This window comes from Rhinopithecus roxellana, chromosome 7, assembly GCF_007565055.1.
Source record: "Rhinopithecus roxellana isolate Shanxi Qingling chromosome 7, ASM756505v1, whole genome shotgun sequence".
In the NCBI taxonomy this organism is placed as follows: domain Eukaryota; kingdom Metazoa; phylum Chordata; class Mammalia; order Primates; family Cercopithecidae; genus Rhinopithecus; species Rhinopithecus roxellana.
In genome coordinates, this window is record NC_044555.1 from 16688912 (window position 1) to 16709867 (window position 20956).

Sequence of the window (20956 nt, forward strand, 5' to 3'; positions counted from 1 at the left end):
AAAATACATGTGGTAGATGCTGTGCAAGGAACACCTTGTGCATTTTCTCATTTCATTCCCCTAGATCTCCAAGGGGTGGCTACTATTAATAACCTCATTTGTTAGATGCCAAAAGACCAAGAGAAATTAGTGTCCTAGTAATGACAAAACAAGGATATGAACCCAAGCATTCTGACTCGAGTATGGGGCCTTAGTCACTCCATGCTATTGCCTCTCTGCTATCACCCATCTTTCAAAGCATCAGTCTAAAGCTGAGGTCACTTTTCCAATAGACCAAATAAAGGTTTATTTCATTCATATTTATTTCTCCTACTTCAATAGTCCTTCTTGTCAACTAAGCTCGTTTCATGGTGTCACATCTTTCTTGTCTTCCCTATTACAGAGCTTTGTAAATCCTGTCTTTAGAGTATCTTTTATATCTATCCATTACTTTCCATTTTTTATTGCCCTCTGCCCTTTATTACTATCTCCCACTTTTGTTCAGATGTTCACTGTATTAATATTATGTTCTTAGACAAGGAAGCCCTTTCTCCTGCCCTGGGGGTGGTGAATGGTGAGTTCTGATTAGGGTAAGCCAGTGGTTTTAATACCGACTGTACAGTGGAATCACCTGGGGATCTTAAAGAACCAAAAAACAAAAAACACAATACCTGGCCCCAACAGTATTCTTACATTGCAAGCTGGCTTAAGGACCACTGGACTAAGATAATCATGGCAATTCCATTCCGGAAACAGCGATCAGTTTAGGCGTGTGCATGTGAACAGAATCCTGGCCAATTAAACTTAAGGAGAATTCCTGTAGGATGCTTCTGTGAAAGGTTTTCCTTCCTGATTTGAGAGGGCAGGCGGTGGGGGACTATCTTTTTAGACTGAGGGCTGCTTGGAGCAGTGGCAACCATCACCGTGGCTATGAAGGGCCATTCCTAGGTGCAAGCTAACATGCTGAGCAGCAGGGCCGGCTGCAAGGTGGAAAGCGTCTGACTCCATGGAAATGAGGTTGTCACTGAGGATGAACCAATTCGCATCTCCATTGGCGTTAGGTCTCATCAACTCACCCTGAATTATCATTACCAATCTCCTAAATGTTTTCAATGCCTCTCTGATGCCTACAAGGTCAAGACCAAATTCTGCAACTGCACCTAAACCACTGTTACACTTGTATGGCCTGTTATTCTTTTACACAGATCCTCTTGCTGGACAGAATAAATCTCCCAGTCTTCCAACAGTTAACTGTGTACAGACTCATCTTTTCATGCCTTCACTCGTGCAGTGTGTCTCCTACCTGGAATTCCTTCCCCAGTCCTTTTCCTGTCATTGAATTTTACAACCTTCGGCTCAAATCCTTGCATGAGCTGACTGGCCCAACCCATACCCGTCTCTCTCCTCTCATCTGTGTTTGCATTATTCTACTAGTACTTGAATGATGCTTTATGTTATTAGCTCCCACCTAGCCACCCCAAACTAGACTACAAGCTCCTGGAGGTCAGACCACGTGTTGGTGGCTGAGTGCAGACTTCACTATAACAGGCACTCAAAAAACTGTTTGCCAGGTGACTAATAGGTCCTGTAGTAATCCCAATTACTTTTCCACTAGACACTAAAATTCAGCTAACATAAAAAACACTCTCCCCAACTTCATCTTCATTTTTTAACATTTACATTGCAGGGAAAGGCATTGTGGGAGAATACTTGACAATTCCTTTAGGGAAAGGGCAATAATGAGATCAACCCAAGGCAAATTAATCATAGTGAGGACAGAACTACTCATCAAGAGTCCTCTTTACCCTCTGCCTCTCACAGTTTGCTAGACTTAGCTTTCCTCATCACAATGGACAACACCATAACATAACTGTTACCTCAATAAAATACCTGAGGAGCAGATTGTCAACCTTTTACTACAACTCCACATATTCAATAACCAATTTCTTCTACTCTTGTTTCACAACATGAACCAAATCTACTACATCATCCCTGAGTGTACCTTCAATGTGAACTGGCAGCCTTCACCTTTCAGATCCATCATCCACCCCTACTCCATCCTGTCACCAACTCACAACCATTGCCATGCATAACCTGAGGACTACTACCAAAACGATTTTCTTTGGTGGCAGAAACCTTTTGGTGGATGTCTTTTTTTGCAGAAATGGTAAACTATAGATTATGCCGCAACTGCTTTTTTCACCTAGCACTTATCCTAGAGGCTATTTCAAATCCACACATAAAGAGCTGCCTTATTATTTTTTAATGACTACACAGTACCCCATTGTATAAATAGAACATAATTTATTTAACTAGTGTTCTATTAATGAACATACAAGTTGTTTCTACTCTTTACCGTTATAACCATACTTCAACAAATAATCCCTATACATGTGTAATATACAAATCTGCCAGTAACAAGACAAGTGGACGTGCTGGGTCAAAGGTTGTTACGTTTCGAAGTTTTAAAAATAAATATAACCCAATAGCTCTCTACAGAGGTTGTACTGATTTCTGTGGATCTTACCATCTTTTCAGTGGGCCTCACGAGTAGCTGATGACAATGTTCTGTCTCAGGTTCAAGGTCCTCACCACAGTTTGTCAACTCTTCAGCCCATTCTATACAAGACAACCCACAACCAGTCTGACCCCGAACCTGTCATGTTTTTTCACTAAGCAGTTCTAGATGGTGGGCATCACAGTGCCCTCTCTAGTCTAATGCTTATCCAAGTGCTAATGAGCAGAAACACTCGAAAGCTGCCCTCAAGTCCAGCCCTCAACTCAAACTGCTCACTGGGGAGGGCTCAGCTGTTAGATACCCAGGGAGCTACCAAATTCTTACTATCTGCCGGAGGCCTGGTACATGGGAGCTGTTAATAAACATTTATAGAATGCTAAGTGAATAATCCTAAGGGGTACACAGTATTATAAATCCCAACTGACAGATGAGGAAAATCAGGCTCTGAGATTTTGCCCAAGAGCTTGATCTAGAAGCTGGACTTTGTTTCATTTTCTTTTCATTATGTCCCACTACCTTCTAAAATAAAATAAAATAAAGCCTCATACCACATAAATGTTCTAGAAGCCAACAATCAAGAACTTATACATTACAGATATTTTCCCCATTGAAGAAACACATTTTAAAAAATAGCCACAAGTACCCAGAAAGGTCTACTAGACACAAGGTACCATGATTACAAGATGACCATTCATAAGTTCACTTTGAAGTGACAAGTGTAATATTAAAGCTGCCCATTCTGACAGAAAAATCACTTTATAAGTGCTAACGGCTAGAAAACAGGGCTATAAAGGCTTGCTAAATTCATTAATAAGGCAGTCTGCAGTTATCTGATTTCACAGCAACACCTGCATATTTATCTACTCATTACCAATTGGATGATGGAATTTTTTCAAGCACATTTCAAAAATCTGCCAACTTCAAGTGTAAAAAAATAAACTTTGTGGTTAATTTTTCCCTTAACAAAGTACAGCTGTTGAGAATAATTGTTCAAGATCTTACCCTGTAATGTCAACTGCAACAGAACAAAGAGTATTTAATTAGCAAATCTATCCAGTAATTCAACACCTATTATATAAAATGCCTTCGTGATTTTATTCAGGATAATTTGCTAAGAGGGTTATTACTGACATTCAGATGGAATTTAAAATTCCTACGCAAGTCGAGTCATAATAGCAGTAATGATCTCCCCAATCAGGAGACTCGGTGTCACACAAGGCTCTCTTGCAATGCAGCAGCCGATTTCCTGACTTCTTAATTCCTGGGCTCAGCTCAGTGAGAGCCCTTCATGCCGATATTTCAGTCAGCAATACATCTTTAATGGGACTCTATTAAAATAACTAGAACAAAAATGACTTTTTTTTGGTTAAAAAGAATGACAGCACTGCCATCATATCAATCATCGCAGGCTTTGCAGAACAGTGCCGTTAGGGGAAAAGAGGAGGGGGAAACAGGAAAGGGGTGGAGGTGGGGAGAGCAATAATTAAAATAATACGAAAAGGAATTTTAACCCCAGTCTGAGCTTCTGAAGGCTGGAAAAGGGTAGTGGAAACCAGAAAGGAAATTTAGATGTGTATCAAAAATTGTTTTCTAAAGAAAATAATTTGTTCATGAATACACCCACGATATGGTTTACTAAGCAGAAAGATGTTTTTTTGTGTGCCAAGGTTAACAGCAGCAGCAACCTAAGACCAACTACTACCAAGATGTGTATTTGTAGGCTCTCCTAATAAGTTCAGGATAACACCTGAGTCTTTGTATTTTGTTAAAATAGAATACTGTTGTTTTGCAAAGCATCCAAAGGTTATGAAATGTTTTTAGATGCTATTACAGACTAAAAGAGTACTTATTAATACTAAACAATAGAGAGAAAACACCAGCTTTCCACAGCTTAAAAAAAAAGTTTCAAGGTCCTACTCCAAAAACATGTCTACTATAGTATTACATATTAACGAGAAACCCACTTGGGTGTGTGATGCAGATATTAAACACAAAGGATATCCTACAAGTTAAGAAAATGTTGAGAAAGGTGAAATTCTAAACAAATAATGCACAAACAGAATGACAACTGAAATCTCAATGGCTTTAGGATTCTTCCATTATCGATTATATAAAATTAGAAATAAACTGGAAATTAAACAATACATTAGCATAACAGGGGCAGTAAAATAAATGGTTTTGAAGGCTAGGGAAGAGAAAGGCAGATGAAATATTAATATAAATATTATGATATTTGATAATCCAACCATTACCTAAGCGTTCCACATTCCAAATTTCAGCAACTGCCAAGCAGGACTGAGTGCTACTCAGTTTTCCCACTTGGTGAACAATTTATTTCATCCTTAGTCTATTAGATTGTCTTTTTCCTATTCTCTGTTATTCTTAGATTTGTGTCTTCTCTAAAAATGCTCAAGAAACATGGGCTATGGATTTAATAAGCATCGTACTTTCTGTCTTCAGTAAACACTTTTGTGATACTGGCCTACTTACTGCCTTTAAACCTTAGTTTTACTTTCTCTAAAATTGGGGTGATATTCCCACCTTGCTCCCTGAGCTAGGTAAGAATAAAAAGAACCATATGTTTAAAAAGTGCTTTGCAAAGATAAAATGTTATACAAATATTCATGGTTTTTTTTTTGTTGTTGTTGTTGTTTTTTAAAGCCTAGGGTCTGGAATCAGAGCACTTGTTTAAACTGCCAATTACCAGCTAAGTGATTTGGGACCAAGCTGGTTTCCCTTTCTAGGTCTCAACATCCTCATTTATAAAATGAAGAGGCTGAGATTCCTTGCAGATCTAAAAATCTAGAATCCAACTTTGACATGTAGAAACGTCTCTTCATTATATTTGGTTGGTTTGTCTTTCAACCACATTTACTTCTTCAATATTAGGAAAAATTAGGCACTAGTGTATCTAACAAGGATAACTAGCATTGTGAGGATATATTTCCATATTCTAGGTTGTTTTTGAGGGCTATGTGGTTGTAAAATAACTAGAAACATGTAAGTTCTCACAAGTTGTCTGGATACATCTTTATGCACTTAATGTGAGTGGGTACATTTAAAATACATAATAACATTCAACACCTGTTGAGATTTCTTTTCCACACTTAGGGAGTATATATACACATATACACATATATCAAGATTTCTCAAATTCAGTACTGTTAACATTTTAGGCTGAATAATTATTTATTATAAGGAGCTATCCTGTGTCTACTGTGGGATGTTTAGCAACATCCCTAGCCCCTACCCACTAGATTTCATCAGTAGTATGAGTGCACACATATGCCTGTGTGCTCTTCTTCTCTCCAGCTGTGAAAACTAAAATTGTGTCCAGATATTGCCAAACACTTCCTAGGAGGAGCAAAACTGCACCGGTTGAGAATCAGTGATACACACCGATGACAGCATTTTCTCTCTCCAGGCACACATTCAATTGTTGGTCCCACAAGCATTCATTATAAATCCCACCCATCTCCTCCAAACCCTTAACCAGCTCCAAAGATGATAACTGGCCCCTCCAGAAACCTTCAACCAGAACAAAGGACTGATTTCCTTTCTATCTTTTTTTTTTTGAGATGGAGTCTCGCTCTGTCGCCCAGGCTGGGAGTGCAGTGGCACGATCTCGGCTCACTGCAACCTCTACTTTCCAGGTTCAAGCAATTCTCCTGCCTCAGCCTCCCGAGTAGCTGGTATTACAGACGGGTGCCACCATGCCCCGCTAGTTTTCATATTTTTAGTAGAGACGGGGTTTCACCATGTTGGCCAGGCTGGCCTGGAACTCCCGACCTCCGGTGAGCCACCCTCCTCGGCTTCCCAAAGTGCTGGGATTACAGGCGTGAGTCATCGCGCCCGGCCCCAAATGGTTTCCTTTCTAATCCAATGAGCCCACATATGTTACACTAACTATACTGCATCTTTCCAATGTGGCACCTTTTCTGCATTCCCATGTCCTTCCTTCAGACACCCATCACTCACTTGGCCTACCTGTCTCTAGCATCACTACCTCCCAAGCCAATCTTCACACTTTGCCAGTGTTCCTTCTGTAATAAAATGTACTCCTTGAAATAAAATTCAAACCCCTGAGCCTGTCCTTGAGACTCATCTAGTTGAGGCCTATCTCATCTTCTAACACTTCCTACATGCACCTTCAATCCAGCCCTCCCAAAATATTTTAGGTTCATTAAACATGCTGTGCTTTTTTTCTTGCTTCTGTGTTTTTACATGCTGTTTCCCCAAGTGGTTAAAAATGTGAGTTGAGAAGTTAGGCTGTGTGATGATTAATCTTATGTGTCAACTTGGCTAAGTCATGGTACCCAGATATTTGGTCAAACACCAGTCTAGATGTCACTGTAAAGGTATTTTTTAAAAATGAGATTAACATTTAAATCAGTTGACTCTGAGTACAGCAGTATATCCACCACAGTGTGAGTGGGCCCCATCCAATCAGTTGATGGCCCTAAAAGAAAAAGACTGAGGTCCCTCAAGGGAGAAGGAATTCTGCTGCAGGCTGCTTTCGAACTGTAGGTGAAACATCAACTCTTCCCTGGGCTGCCAGCCTGCCCCACAGATTTCAGACTTGACAGCCTCCACAATAAATGTCACACACACACACACACACACACACACACATCACCTCTCCTATTGGCTCTGTTTCTCTGGAGAACCCTAATATAGGCTCCCTGGATTCAAAGCCTAACAGCACTGCTAATAAGCTGTGTAATGACCTCTGGCAAACAATACAACCTCTCTAACCTTCCAGTTCCTCAACTGTAAAATGGAGATAGCAACTGAAGCATCCTAATAGGGCTGCTGTGAGCATTAAATTTAACAACGTATGTACTTTGTTTTGTACGATCTCTGGGACCTAAGAGCTCAATAAATGTTAGGGGTTATTATTACCTAACACCTACTTATTTCACAAGGAACTTAATACCATCAGAAAAGCCTTCTCGAGACTCCCCAACCCAATGATATTAACGAGTATCCTAGTCCTATGTATCCCCCAAAGTACTCTGTGCATACCACAACACACCACTCTATTAAAAAAGGTAAGATTAAGAGACCATAAGCAAATTATAGGCAGAGATCATATCATGGGCATTAAACCTAACAGAATGCCTGGCACAAAGTAATAATTCAATAAATATTTATTTTTTAGGCTCGAGTAAAAGGAGGAAAACGCCTAGTGGTCCAGCTTGAGAAGAGCAAAGCCATTATCAATCAGTAAGTGCATCTCTACAACAACAGGACCCTAAAGTTGGTTACAAAAACCTTCAATGAAGCCCACACACAGTACACATTTAAATGCCCGCTCTTTCCATGCAAAAAATGAAGAGTGAATCAGTTTTGATCCCACCTTCAAACACAATGCATGTTATATAAACAAATATTCACTCAAGAGAAACAAATTTCTATTCGAATGACAAAGGCCCATTAATTATAAACTTGACTATAAGTGTACCTCTCCCATACAACTACAGTTTCCAGATAAACTGATTTTGTTTTAAATCCTTAATTTACAACCTAGACCTTCTGGTAGCTCATGTGTGAAGAATATAAAACACACTGAATAAACAACAATTTCTGAAAGGTTTCTCCTCCCAAAAAGACAAATTTAATACTATTTATGAGTATCTCTCCATTATTGCCCTACAATATGACAGGGCTACTATTTTGATACCAAAACTTAAAATACCACAAACTATGCCTTTGAATGTGTGAAAGGAAAAGTGAATTTCTTCCCTGTCTTATAACATGTTTTATAATTTCTTGTCCCCAGCATGATTATTTATTCATCCTGTGGATTCTTAAAAACCTACTTTACATGCTGACCTTTAAGAACTCAGTTTTCACCTTTAAAGAAACCTTCCTTTCACAATATTCTTATTCTCCATTCCTCTTCCAGTCTAGAAGCTCACGTCCTATATGTTTCACTTGAATTTACAAGTATTCCTGCCATTCTTGGGGTTATATCTGACACATGACAGTGGACAGCTTGTAAAGCTGGCCTTAAAGCACACTGGAACCAAATCTACTCACTGACACAAGAGCTCAATATGAGCCTATACAATCTTAAATATTATATCCCCAGTTAACAAAAAACAAAAAACCTAAGATACTAAAATTAAAACTGGAGCAGTAGGTATTAACCTAAGGTCAAGAAATCTGAAAATCCCCTGAAATTGTCAGCAAAGATTTGAATGTCTGCTTACATGCATTTTTCTAGAAAGAAGATCCACATATTTAACCAAACCTGAAATTCTGATTTGTTTAATCATAAGTACCACTGAGGATGCTCCAACTCGCCGTAAGAATAGAACTTTCAGATTTCTTAACATTCACAATTTTCATTAAGACTAGAAACACACTCACCCAAAGGTCCTTGCCCCTTGCTTTTGAGGTGGGTGTTTTCAGCCCCTACCTACAGTTTATTTCGCTCACAGAAACATGTACATGTGAAAAGGCTCAGAGATTTGGCTCCCTGATTGACTCCTCATATAACTCATCCAGGGGGGCTAATTAAGACATGGCCAAACTATGTCCATGCTTTAGTGAATATCAGTGCTCAAGCAAGTTTCACATAACCTGATTAAAATTGACTCAAAGTGTCTTACTTCAGTAATCACTTAGACAGAATGAATTTTACATTAGTGGGATCAAGCATGCACCAGGCCTCAGTGGAAATGAAAAGGGCTTATAGTAATAGGATTTATAAACCCACCCATTAGGTTAATGGCTAAATGATTTACATGTAACTTTCTCCCCCATCCCGCCTTCCCTCACCCTTTAACTCAGTAAAAACTACGCTTGGCATTTTCCACTGCAGTGCCACACACAAAGGAAATAGCCTTTCTATTTTGGGACATTCTAATTTCTAATAATGGCTTGGGTAGCTACCATTAACTCTTTCAAAGCACAAATAATTGACTAATAAAATTAAGTATTCTATAAGGCCTAAAAGTGCTTAATTGATCATAATTGTCTATTTGAGAAGAAGGCGTCAGGCTGGCTATGCTCAGATAATGAAGTTGGGCAATTCTGAAGCACTGCAATCAGTGTAATACTTACAGCTAAAAAGGACATTAGCATTTTCTAGAATCTGTAACATTTTCTTTATAACTGAGGTCATGGGAAAATCTGACCAGAAAACTTTGAGCTCCCAGCTCCCACAAATGGCAGATTTAACAACTTGTCCCTTGTCATTACTAAGCTCCTGGTCTGAAGCTCAATTCTGGAAGAGCACACAGCTGGTAGTCTGGAGAACCTGAAGTTGGACAGTGACCAAGGTGGTGCTGCCACCATTTTGACAGAAGCATTTTGATTTCTAGAAAGCTCCTTTTTAGGATCAGTATGTGACAAAATAGTCATTGGAGTGTCCATAATTACTCTCTTCCTCAAATGAAGTGAGATGAGGGAGAACGTTTTAAGCCCTGCACCTCAGAGGGTAATTCCCTTGCTCAGTACCAGAGCTAAATACTAAATTATGCTCTATCATGACCACACTTTCTAGATGGCCTCTTAAAGCAACTCTTTATTTTTTACAAAGTGGCATCCCTTGCCCACCTCCATTGTACTATAAGTTCAACAAACAGATTCTATGAGCTAGCTATGATTAAAACACAGAGGGTTCCCACTTTATTTTTTTATTTTTATTTATTTTTTATTATTATACTTTAAGTTCTAGGGTACATGTGCACAGCGTGCAGGTTTGTTAACATATGTATACATGTGCCATGCTGGTGTGCTGCACCCGTTAACTCGTCATTTACATTAGGTGTATCTCCTAATGTTATCCCTCCCCTCTCCCTCATCCCATGACAGGCCCCGCTGTGTGATGTTCCCCACCCTGTGTCCAGGTGTTCTCATTGTTCAATTTCCACCTATGAGTGAGAACATGTGATGTTTGGTTTTCTGTCCTTGCGACAGTTTGCTCAGAATGATGGTGTCCAGCTTCATCCGTGTCCCTACAAAGGACATGAACTCACCCTTTTTTGTGGCTGCATAGTATTCCATGGTGTATATGTGCCACATTTTCTTAATCCAGTCCATCATTGATGGACATTTGGGTTGGTTCCAAGTCTTTGCTATTGTGAATAGTGCCGCAATAAACATACGTGTGCACTTTAAAAAAAAAAAAAATCTTCTTTGAGAAAGATGGTCTAGTTTTAGGGAAATGTAACTGTGTTCAACTGTCCAGAGAAACGTGTTGTAGACACATGTTCAGACATATCTTTAGAATAAATACAGTTGACCCTTGAACAATGCGGAGGTTAGGGGCACCAATCCCCTTGCAGTCAAAAATCCATGTATAACTTTTGACTCCCTTAAAACTTAACCTATTAATAGTCTACCGTTGACCAGAAACCTTGCCAATAACATAAACAGTTAATGCATTATTTTGTATGTTTATATGTATTATATACATAAAAAACTAGAGAAAAAAATGTTCTTCTTACAATATGAAGGTGGGCAATAAACTAGAAAAAAAATGATTTCTTACAATAAACTATAGAAAAAATGTTACTAAGAAAATCATAAGGAAGATAAAATATCTTTACTATTCACTAAGTCGAAGTAGACCATCATAAGGGTCTTCATCCTCATCATTTTCATGTCGAGTAGGGCTGAGGAGGAAGAGGGGCTGGTTTTGCCGACTCCAGGGTGGCAAAGGTGGAAGAACATTTATGTATTCACACAGTTCAAACTCATGTTGGTTAAGGGTCAACTATATATTTAAGAATCAATCAAATGACATATTCCCATTTATCAATCACATTTTCTCCTGTCCCATTATATTTTATACTTTCACTGGGAAGAATCCAGAGAAATTCTGAATCAAACAGAGATCAAGTTGAGAAAAGTAATTCAGGATGGAGATACAGAATATGAAGAAGCAATATAAAGGATATATGAGGTTTGGCTACTCACTGCTTTAAAAAAAGCAATCTCCTTCAGTTTTGAACTTTGTGCTTTTTTTTTTTTTTTTTTGGGAAACAGGGTCTCACTGTGTCACCCAGGCTGGAGTGCACTGGGGCAATCTTGGGTCACTGCAGCCTTGACCTCCTAGGCTAAAGCAATCCTCCCACATCAGCCTCCCAAGTAGTTGGGACTATAGGCGCACCCCACCAAGCCTGGCTATTTTTTTTTCTTAATTTTTTTGTAAAGACAGGGTCTCACTATGTTGCCTACCCTGGTCTCAAGCAATCCTCCCACCTCAGACCCCCAAAGTGCTGGGATTACAGGTGTAAGTCACTGCACCCAGCCTGTGCATTTCCACTCTCTAATTTGGTCAAGGCTCAAGAATTTGGTATGAATTATAGGAAGCACTATATTGTCTTGTCATTAGGACCTCAAGAAGAACTCATTCATTCAAACACCAACAGTATTTACTAAACTCTTCTCATATGCTAGGTGTAGGTGGTAGGGAACACAACTGTAAATGATTCAGACATGATCCCTTCTCTCTTATAGTGCATAACCCCCAGTAGAGCAGAGAACCAAATAGGCAACTGGAAAATACACACATACTACATACACACACATACATAACAGGGGCCCCTGGGGCAGGAGTAAGAGAAAAGTCCATAAAAACAGATAATGTGTAAGGGGAAGGTGAATATAGGGAATAATAGGAAAAGGAGGATGGAAGAACAGTGTTTGTGAAGATGCAAAGAACACAGGGAAACACTGAATGGTGAGTAAAAAGAAATAATTAAGTTTTAAAGAAAGTTTTAAAAAAACTTTTTTTTTTTTTTTTTTAAACAAAGGCAAAAAAAATAAAATGTATGGTTGAGGCTAGAATGTTCAGGGGAAATGGAGAGGGGGTAGGAGAGAGGCCCAATTGTGAAGGGCCTTATAAGTCACATTAAGGACTTTAAGCTGGGGAGTGGCATAAGCAGACTGGCAGTTTAAAGAGTTCTCTCTGGCTATAAAACATCTGGAGAATACTTGAGGGGGCAGTGTCCAGGGAGATGTAATGAGGCCTGAATAGCATAATTGCAGTGACACTGGAGATAGAGAATCACAGATATTTAGGAAGTGGAATCTACAGGACTTGGCACTGGGCTGGATTTGAGGCATTAGGAAGAGATAGGAGTCAAGAATGATACCCATGTTCCTGGCTTAACAACTGGGTAAACAGTGTCATCATTCGCTGAGACAGGGAATCAGGGAAGGGAAACAGGTTGGCAAGCAGAACTGCAAGGGCAGTTTTGAAACTGAATAGGATATGCCTGTGGAACATGTCAATGGAGATCACAGAGAGGCAGACAGAAAAGAAGACGTTCAGCAGAGGGGATGTAAGGAATTTCAGGTACAAGAAATTCAACGCTTAACAGAGATGCAATATATTAATATGAATAAACCAAAGTAATATCAGCATGCAGACAATAACAGAACCCTTCAAAATGCTTGGTACAGCTCACTGAAGGGGTAGCCAGAAAAAACGGAGACTAGGCAAGTTAGCACCAAAATCCATGGTAATGGTGCTAGAGTGGCAGGTGCTCCATGGTTCTCCTGATTCCTCATTCCTCCTCCAGTACCTTCTGTTCCCTTTCAGCTATCAGATCTCCATTCTTTCTGTTACTATTGGCAGGTGTCACACAAACCAGGAGCCACTAGCATATCTGATGTAGGCTGCCATAGTCAAGACAGTCAGGCACCACACAGTGACCTTTAATGAGAATGATCCTAACAGGTGGCTAGTGCTTAATACAAATAATTGTATTAAGCCTCTGAACAAGGTCAAAAAAGGAAAGCACCTTGCTTTGTCATGTGCAACCAAAACTACAAGCTGTGGCTTAACAAACAGCAGGCAAAACTTTTGCAATGGCTCCCCTCCTTGAGGCCACGTTGATAGGCTCAACAGGAAGACTGAACACCAATCAAGTCACAAGAGCCTCCTAGAGTCCTCTACACCTATATAACCACCCTTTTCACTGCCTCTCTTCTGCACTGGGGAGGAGGAAAGAGGTGGGGGTAGTTCTATTTTATGTTAAGTTTGGTGCTATTTGCTAGCAGTTACCATTTATACTTACCCAATAAAGATAAGTATACCCTTCCAGAGAAACTAAGTCATTAAGTGATGGTATTAATTGCTTTTGTCATGAACTAGATTTTATAACATCAAATGTCTCACAGTTTTCATGGACCTTTAACCTCAGAGCAAGCCACTGTTCAGACACAACAGACAGCTTTGGGTGGAAGGGGGTGGGAGGAGCCTAAACAACCTTTTCTGAAAGACAAACACCTCTATCGTGGCCCAGAAATTCCACTGGGTGGTAAGAAGCCAGGAGTCCTGTGACCTGCAGTGGGACTCCATGTGCTAATCTACAGCCTTTCTCCTTGACCTCTACATCCAAAAAAAAAAAAAAAAAAAAAACTTTCTTTCTCTTGGAGACAACTTCCTCTACTCCCATCCTCTTAAACTTTGTGACTGCAAATGGCATGGCTAGAACGAGCCACACACCACTGGCATGCCTGTAACCAGACAAAGAATCTAAGCAATAGATCAGATTCCTGTCAGCTGCAAAAGAGCCAGCATTTCAGCTGCTTCTCATTCTTTATTTTTAAATGGCAGGATGGGCTCAAGGGCATGGTGGCCTGTCACCCAAGAAGAGATTAAAGATTAAAAAAGATAAAACCAACACCACTGAGGGTATACAAACTCACAGGAGACTGGGAGTTGAAAAAGTGCTTCAGAAAAGCATATAAAACATTTATAAACCAGTTATAAGTGTGTTTCTCTTAGTGACATGGTAGAAGGAAATTGATTACGGGAGCAAGAGAAGAATCAAACCAGCTACAGATCAGTTCCTAGTCAATGGGACTAACAGACGAATTCTTCTGCTACTAATTTTTAAAATACTTACTTTCAGAACCCAGAGCATTAAAACATTGGAATGTGCTCTCAACGATCAAGTTTCCTAGTCAATCGGTCCTCCAAACCAAAGAGCATGTAAAATTAAATGTAAGTCAATAAAATTTAAAGAATATGGTTAGGAAGAACTTACCTATGTAGAATACAAAATGTGATTTCTTTTTTCCCCTATACCACTACCATCACCGCCAGATAATTCTCAACTAATTCTTACAAACTGAAGACCAACTTGGATTTTGATGTATAAACTGCTTTTGACGATATTTCATTTTAAACAGATAAACACTTTAAAAAAAAAATGCAAGCCGAAGACACCCTTTTGAGAAACTAAGAAAACAGATGTGGAAGCCATTTGTTTAGATGAAGAGGAATTTTCGCTTTTATAGGAATACAATGATTCATGAAGAGGAAAAAAGTCTGTCATCAAGTTTACTTCAATAGATACTCTTGGGTTTGAGGCAGCTTTCTAAATATGGCCATTGCTTTTCTTCACATCTCATCTCTCCTGAAATATCTCAAACTACCACTAACAAACATTACTTTTATTGTCTTTATTCTTTTACATTTTCTGCTTAGTTAATATATTGTGCAGGGGAAAAACCACAACTCTGGTACTACAGCATTACATACTTGCTTTTATTGCTTAGGTAGCGGCACAAAATACCTACTGCTTTGGTGATCTATCACAAATATGTCAGCTTTAGAATATCACAACAATAGGAATACAAGAAACCCTAACAATAACTTTTTAAATAACAGTTCTCCTCAACCCCAAAATGATAGAATAAGAGAATAGGGAAGTCTTCCCAAGAAATCCTAACAAAGAGAAAAATCACCTTTCTTGGTTTGTGTTTACTGGAGATGCTAAGAAGAATTAAACAGGGAAGGCCAGGCGCGGTGACTCACGCCTGTAATCCCAGCACTGTGGGAGGCCAAGGTGGGCGAATCACCTGAGGTCAAGAGTTTGAGACCAGCCTGGCCAACATGGTGAAACTCCATCTCTACTTAGAAATACAAAAATTAGCCAGGTGTGGTGGCACACACCTATAGTCCTAGCTACTCAGGAGGCTGGGGCAGGAGAATCGTTTGAACCCGGGAGGTGGAAGTTGCAGTGAGCCGAGATCACGTCACTGCACTCCAGCCGCCTGGGCAATAGAGAGAGAGAGAGAGACTCAATCTCAAAAAAAAAAAAAAAAAAAAAAAAAAGAAAAAGACACAAAAGGGCATTAGGAAGGGCAACAGGTCTCTTCTGAGGGGATGACGGGGTTCATCCACCCACAATCAAGAGACTGTCTTCGGATGGGCATGGTAGCTCACGCCTGTAATCCCGGGAATTTGGGAGACTGGCGCAGGCAGATCACCTGAGGTCAGGAGTTCAAGACCAGCCTGGCCAACATGGTGAAACCCCATTTCTACTAAAAATACAAAAATTAGCCGGGCATGGTGGTGGGCACCGGTAATCCCAGCTACTCCGGAAGCTGAGGCAGGAGAACTGCTTGAATCTGGGAGGCAGAGGTTGCAGTGAGCAGAGATGGCGCCACTGTACTCTAACCTGGGCAACAGAGTGAGACTCTGTCTCAAAACAAAACAAAACAAAACAAAACAAAAAAGAGGCTCTCTTCATATAACAACCCTCCTATGACTAGCACCAGAGTTCACACAATTCTCTTGTGATTTCACTATACTCGCCCACATTTTTGTGAACAACCCCTTCATCAAATCCTATTAATCCCAGTGTCATCTCTTTCCTGCCAGGATCCTGACTGACAGACCAAATAAATTTTAAAACAAACAAAAAAAAGCAGTTTTGAAATGTCTTGCTTCAAACCTCATCCTCCTGAAAGTAGACTCACATGAAGCAACACCTTTTGAAAATCTAGGCCTTTTTTTTTTTTTGAGAGGGAGTCTATCTCTTGTCATTCAGGCTGGAGTAAAATGGCGCGATCTTGGCTCACTGCAACCTCTGCCTCCTGGGTTCAAGTCATTCTCCTGCCTCAGCCTTCCAGTAGCTGGGATTATAGGCACCTGCCACCATACCCAGTTAATTTTTGTATTTTTAGTAGAGACGGGGTTTCACCATGGTTCCCAGGCTGGTCTCGAACTCCTGACCTCAGGCGATCCACCCGCCTCGGCCTCCCAAAGTGCTGGGATTACAGAAAATCTAGGCTTTTAAGACTTGTAAATAAGAAGATATGCTGTGAACTTTCTTTAAAGAGCAAGCCTTTGATATCTCTCTTTGACCATGACATATTAATAATGCTCAAATTTAAATTTCCGTTAGCCCAACTTTATCCCAAAGAGAAAGAAAAATAGTAGAAGAATATCTCCACCTTATGATCTTGACAATTTTGGAAATTACTATATTATTAATATATGTTAATTTACATAGTTATAATTCCATGTATATTATTTAAGTCTCTAATTACACTGCACATTAACACTGAGGACCAGGACTGTGTCTTAACATTTGTTTTCCTCATACTAAATCATGCCTTGCAACAGCTCCTTTAACAGAGGATATATTTGAAAAATAATTTCTTGACAGTTGGAAAATAGTACCAACAGTAAAAGAACATAAGCAGGAAAGTTAGCCCCAAGAGATATGCTTGGTTACTTTGGTATTTTCTTATTTGGCAAGCCTTATCAAATGATTCTGCCACCAGAAGAAAAATAAAAGCCTCACTGTTAGGTGAATATAAAATTTTAGGAAAACAGCTGTATAACCATCAAGATTATTTTCCACAAGTAGCCAACATGAAACAGAATTTACAACAGAGGCAGGAAGAAGAGTAGGTGTAGTTAGAATAGAAGGAAATGAGGAGGCTCAACAAGAATTAATTACTGGTAATTACACATGCTACAGCCTCTCTTCTTTCTCCACCCTCTAGCTAATCAACAGTGGGAACAGATGTGGTCTGTGGTATTGGGGAGGGGGGTGCTTAACAGCTGTTTGGAGAACATGCCATTAAAAAGCAGCCTTGTCCACAGAAACCCAAGAGTTTTAGTGTTTGAAAGAAAAGAGGTAATGAATAATGACCACAGTCTTACTCTGAACTTCAGCTCATTCAGGCCAACCATAAAAAAAAAGTCTTTCTCCTGATTTCTAATAAACTATGGCAGTAGCTTTGATATTTTCTGTTATAAGAGTACCTCAATATTTCAATATTTGAATCTATTTCACATATCTCACCCAAGTAGTCCCAAAACCAGTATAAAAATTCAACTTTATTGAGTAAATATTCAATAAATCTTAACTATGATAATGATTATCACAAGAAACACTCTAAAACTCCTCCTATAGAGAATACCAAATTAGGATGAAATAATCCTAAATTTGCTAAACCATCTTTTTGGACATTTTTTCGTGGATAAGAACTCCATGCAACATGGAACTCGGAACATCCGAGCTTACTTCTTATAAAATCTGAAGCATGTGGCATACTGTCAATGCATATAATCATTCCTAAAAAATAAAAAAACAAACCAAGTTTCAGAGATAAATCAAAAAAACAATACAACAGGCTGGGCGCGGTGGCTCATGCCTGTAATCCCAGCACTTTGGGATGCCAAGGCGGGTGGATCATGAGGTTAGGAGTTCAAGACGATCCTGGCCTGCATGGTGAAACTCCATCTCTACTAAAAATACAAAAATTAGCTGGGTGTGGTGGCCCACACCTGTAATCCCAGCTACTCGGGAGGCTGAGGCAGGAGAATCGCTTGAACAGGGAGGCGGAGGTTGCAGTGAGCTGAGATCGTGCCATTGCACTCCAGCCTGGGCAACAGGGCAAGACTCCATCTCCAAACAACAACAACAAAAAACACAATCAAGGCTTTAACAGTTTAGGGTACTCATAGAACAAAAGTTCCAACATGTTTGTGCTTCCTCCAAAGTCTAATGACTACCAGTTGGGCAGGGTCAGTGACATCTCCTACCTCATCTAGGATACCTCCAAGTTTCAAGGAATGAGGATAGGCGAAACAGGTCTGGCTTCCAGAATTCATAGTTGACTGCTACTTATGATCTGAAACCCTTACGCTGGAATAGCAGAGAAGATTTTTGTCTTCGGAACCATTTAGGCTCCAAAAGGCTGTATAATAAGTCCATTTGTTCACAAATCCAAAGCAGTGCTCAATAAATGATTATGCCACCGATTGATAGTAAGCATATTGCCCGCTTTTGCTGAAATGTGCAACTGTGTTAGAACCTCTGAAAGTTCTTGAGTAGCTTAACAACTGCAAGTCTTTCTTAGGTTAAATGTTTTATATATATATATATATATATATATATATATATATATATATATATATATATATATACACACACACACACATAAAAATAAATAAGTGGGGGGCTGCATATACACGTAAAATGAGTGTACATATTCATATACATTTGCAGGATATGACACTAATTTCTCATATCTAATCTTATTAAACTGAACTTGCATATTCTCAATTTTACTTCTGTGTATTTTTGGGGCAACTTCAAAAATTTCATTCAGTTTCAGTATATGTAAATTGCACAAAACTATGATTCAATCCTGTCGGGGATAATTAGAGAAAGATGAAGCTGCAGTTGAGAATAGGAAAGGAAGGTAAAAGCTAATGTTGGAACAGAAATAAAGATTTTTAGAATGAAGCCACACTCTGATGGCATCTAAGTCAGCAGGAGGGGGCAGGATGTGAGTGGGGAGCTCCAGGGAGATGGACGTCAACAATTTCTCCATTTAAAAATCAGAAAGGCAACGAACAGTGCCAAAGAAAATTAGCCATAGTGGAGGAGGAGAAATGTCTCAGAGCACGCTTATCTGCAACAAAGCCAATTTTCTCTTAAGGGATAGTAAATGAAAAAGAAAATGGATCCCTTATTACTAAATAAAAGAATATAAAGGGTCATTTGTATTACGTTGAGAAGATTTAAATGAATGTAAATACTGTTTGTTCTTAAGAATTTCCATAGACACACCCTAAACTTCAAACCTCCTGCAACTATAGTTTCTATGAAGTCTAAAGTTCTGAGTTAATTTCTACATCTAACCACAGTTTTCAGGAACCTCTTCCTCCTGAAGAGTAAAGGACTATACCTTTCCTTTGCAATTCACCAGGATAAAGCTATTCTTTTTGGTGTACTCTGCAAACCCACCTTTAGATCCTGAGAAATAATTCTAATTATCTGCAAAAGAGTACGTAAGAAAGTTTAAATTAATCCTTCATCCTGAATTATGCTGCTTTTCTGCATCAGCAAAGACATATTACCATGCAAAATAATGAGCTTTTTTTCTTGATAGAGAATATATTTGGGAGAGAAATGGGAGTTTCTGGCAAAAAATAAAGGATTCATTACTTCAGCTTTAAATGTAAATTTGGCACTCAGCGGCTTGCAAGTTAGGACAGTTTTCCTTACACAAGATAAGATGAATTATATTTTATTCCTTAGTTCTTAACAAGAGTCACTTCCTTAGACATACCTAACCCTTAAACAAAGGCTGTTCTTTGTCATAGCTAGGGAAATGTTTTTATTACTGATGTTCTTTAAATACGAATAAAAATCTCTTTTCCATACTCATGCTTATAACAAGCTGTTACTTCAGCAAAGAAGATCTAAAATGAATATAGAAAAAAGGGGACTATTTGCTTTCTCTGTGAACATTACATGTATCACCCGACCTAACGGAAAGGCCTTAAAAAAAAAATCCATGAACACAGGCCCTTTCCATGTATTTGTGTCTTCAATTTCTTTCATCAATATTTTATGGCTTATAATGTATAGGTCTTCTACCACCCTGGCTTAATTTAATCCTAAGTATTTTATTCTTTTTAATGCCACTGCAAATGAGATTTCTCTTAATACCTTTTTTCAGATAGTTTATTGTTAGTGTATAGAAATAACTGAGTTTTGTATGTTGATTTTGTATCCTCCAAATTTACGGAATTCACTCATTAGGTCTAACAGTTCTTTGGTGGAGTCTTTAGCGTTTTCTATATATAAGATCATGTCATCTGCAAACATTTAACTTCTTCCTTTCTGATTTGCATGCCTTTTACTTTTTTCTCTTGCCTAACTGCTCTGCCTAGGACTTCCACTACTATGTAGAATAGAAGTAGTAAAAGTGGGCATCCTTATCTTGTTCCCAATCTTAGATGAAAAGATTTCCACTTTTCACTGTTGTGTATGATGTTAGCTGTGGGCTTGTCACACATGGCCTTTATTTTGTTGAGGTACTTTCTTTCCATATCTAATCTGTTGAGGGGTTTTATCATGAAAGGATATTGAATTTTGTCAAATGCTTTTTCTGCATCTATTATCATATGATTTTTATCTTTCATTCTGCTAATGTGGTGTATCACATTTACTGACTTGCATACGTTGAAACATTCTTATACACCAGGGATAAATCCCATTTGATTATGATGTATGATTCTTGTAATGCCCTGTTAAATTCGGTTTGCTAGTAGTATTTTATTGGGGATTTTTGCATCTGTGTTCATCAGGGATACTGGCCTGTAATTTAATTTTCTTGTAGCATCCTTATCTGGCTTTAGTGTCAGGTTAATGCTGGCCTCATAAAATGAATTAT

The 20956-nt window shown here is 39.0% G+C and overlaps 1 protein-coding gene across 1 annotated transcript in view; it reads right to left on the reverse strand.

Moving 5' to 3' along the window:
- Positions 1-20956, reverse strand: part of POLA1 (DNA polymerase alpha 1, catalytic subunit) — a 314584-nt gene that overhangs the window by 200605 nt on the left and 93023 nt on the right. The gene's annotated exons all lie outside the window — the stretch shown is intronic.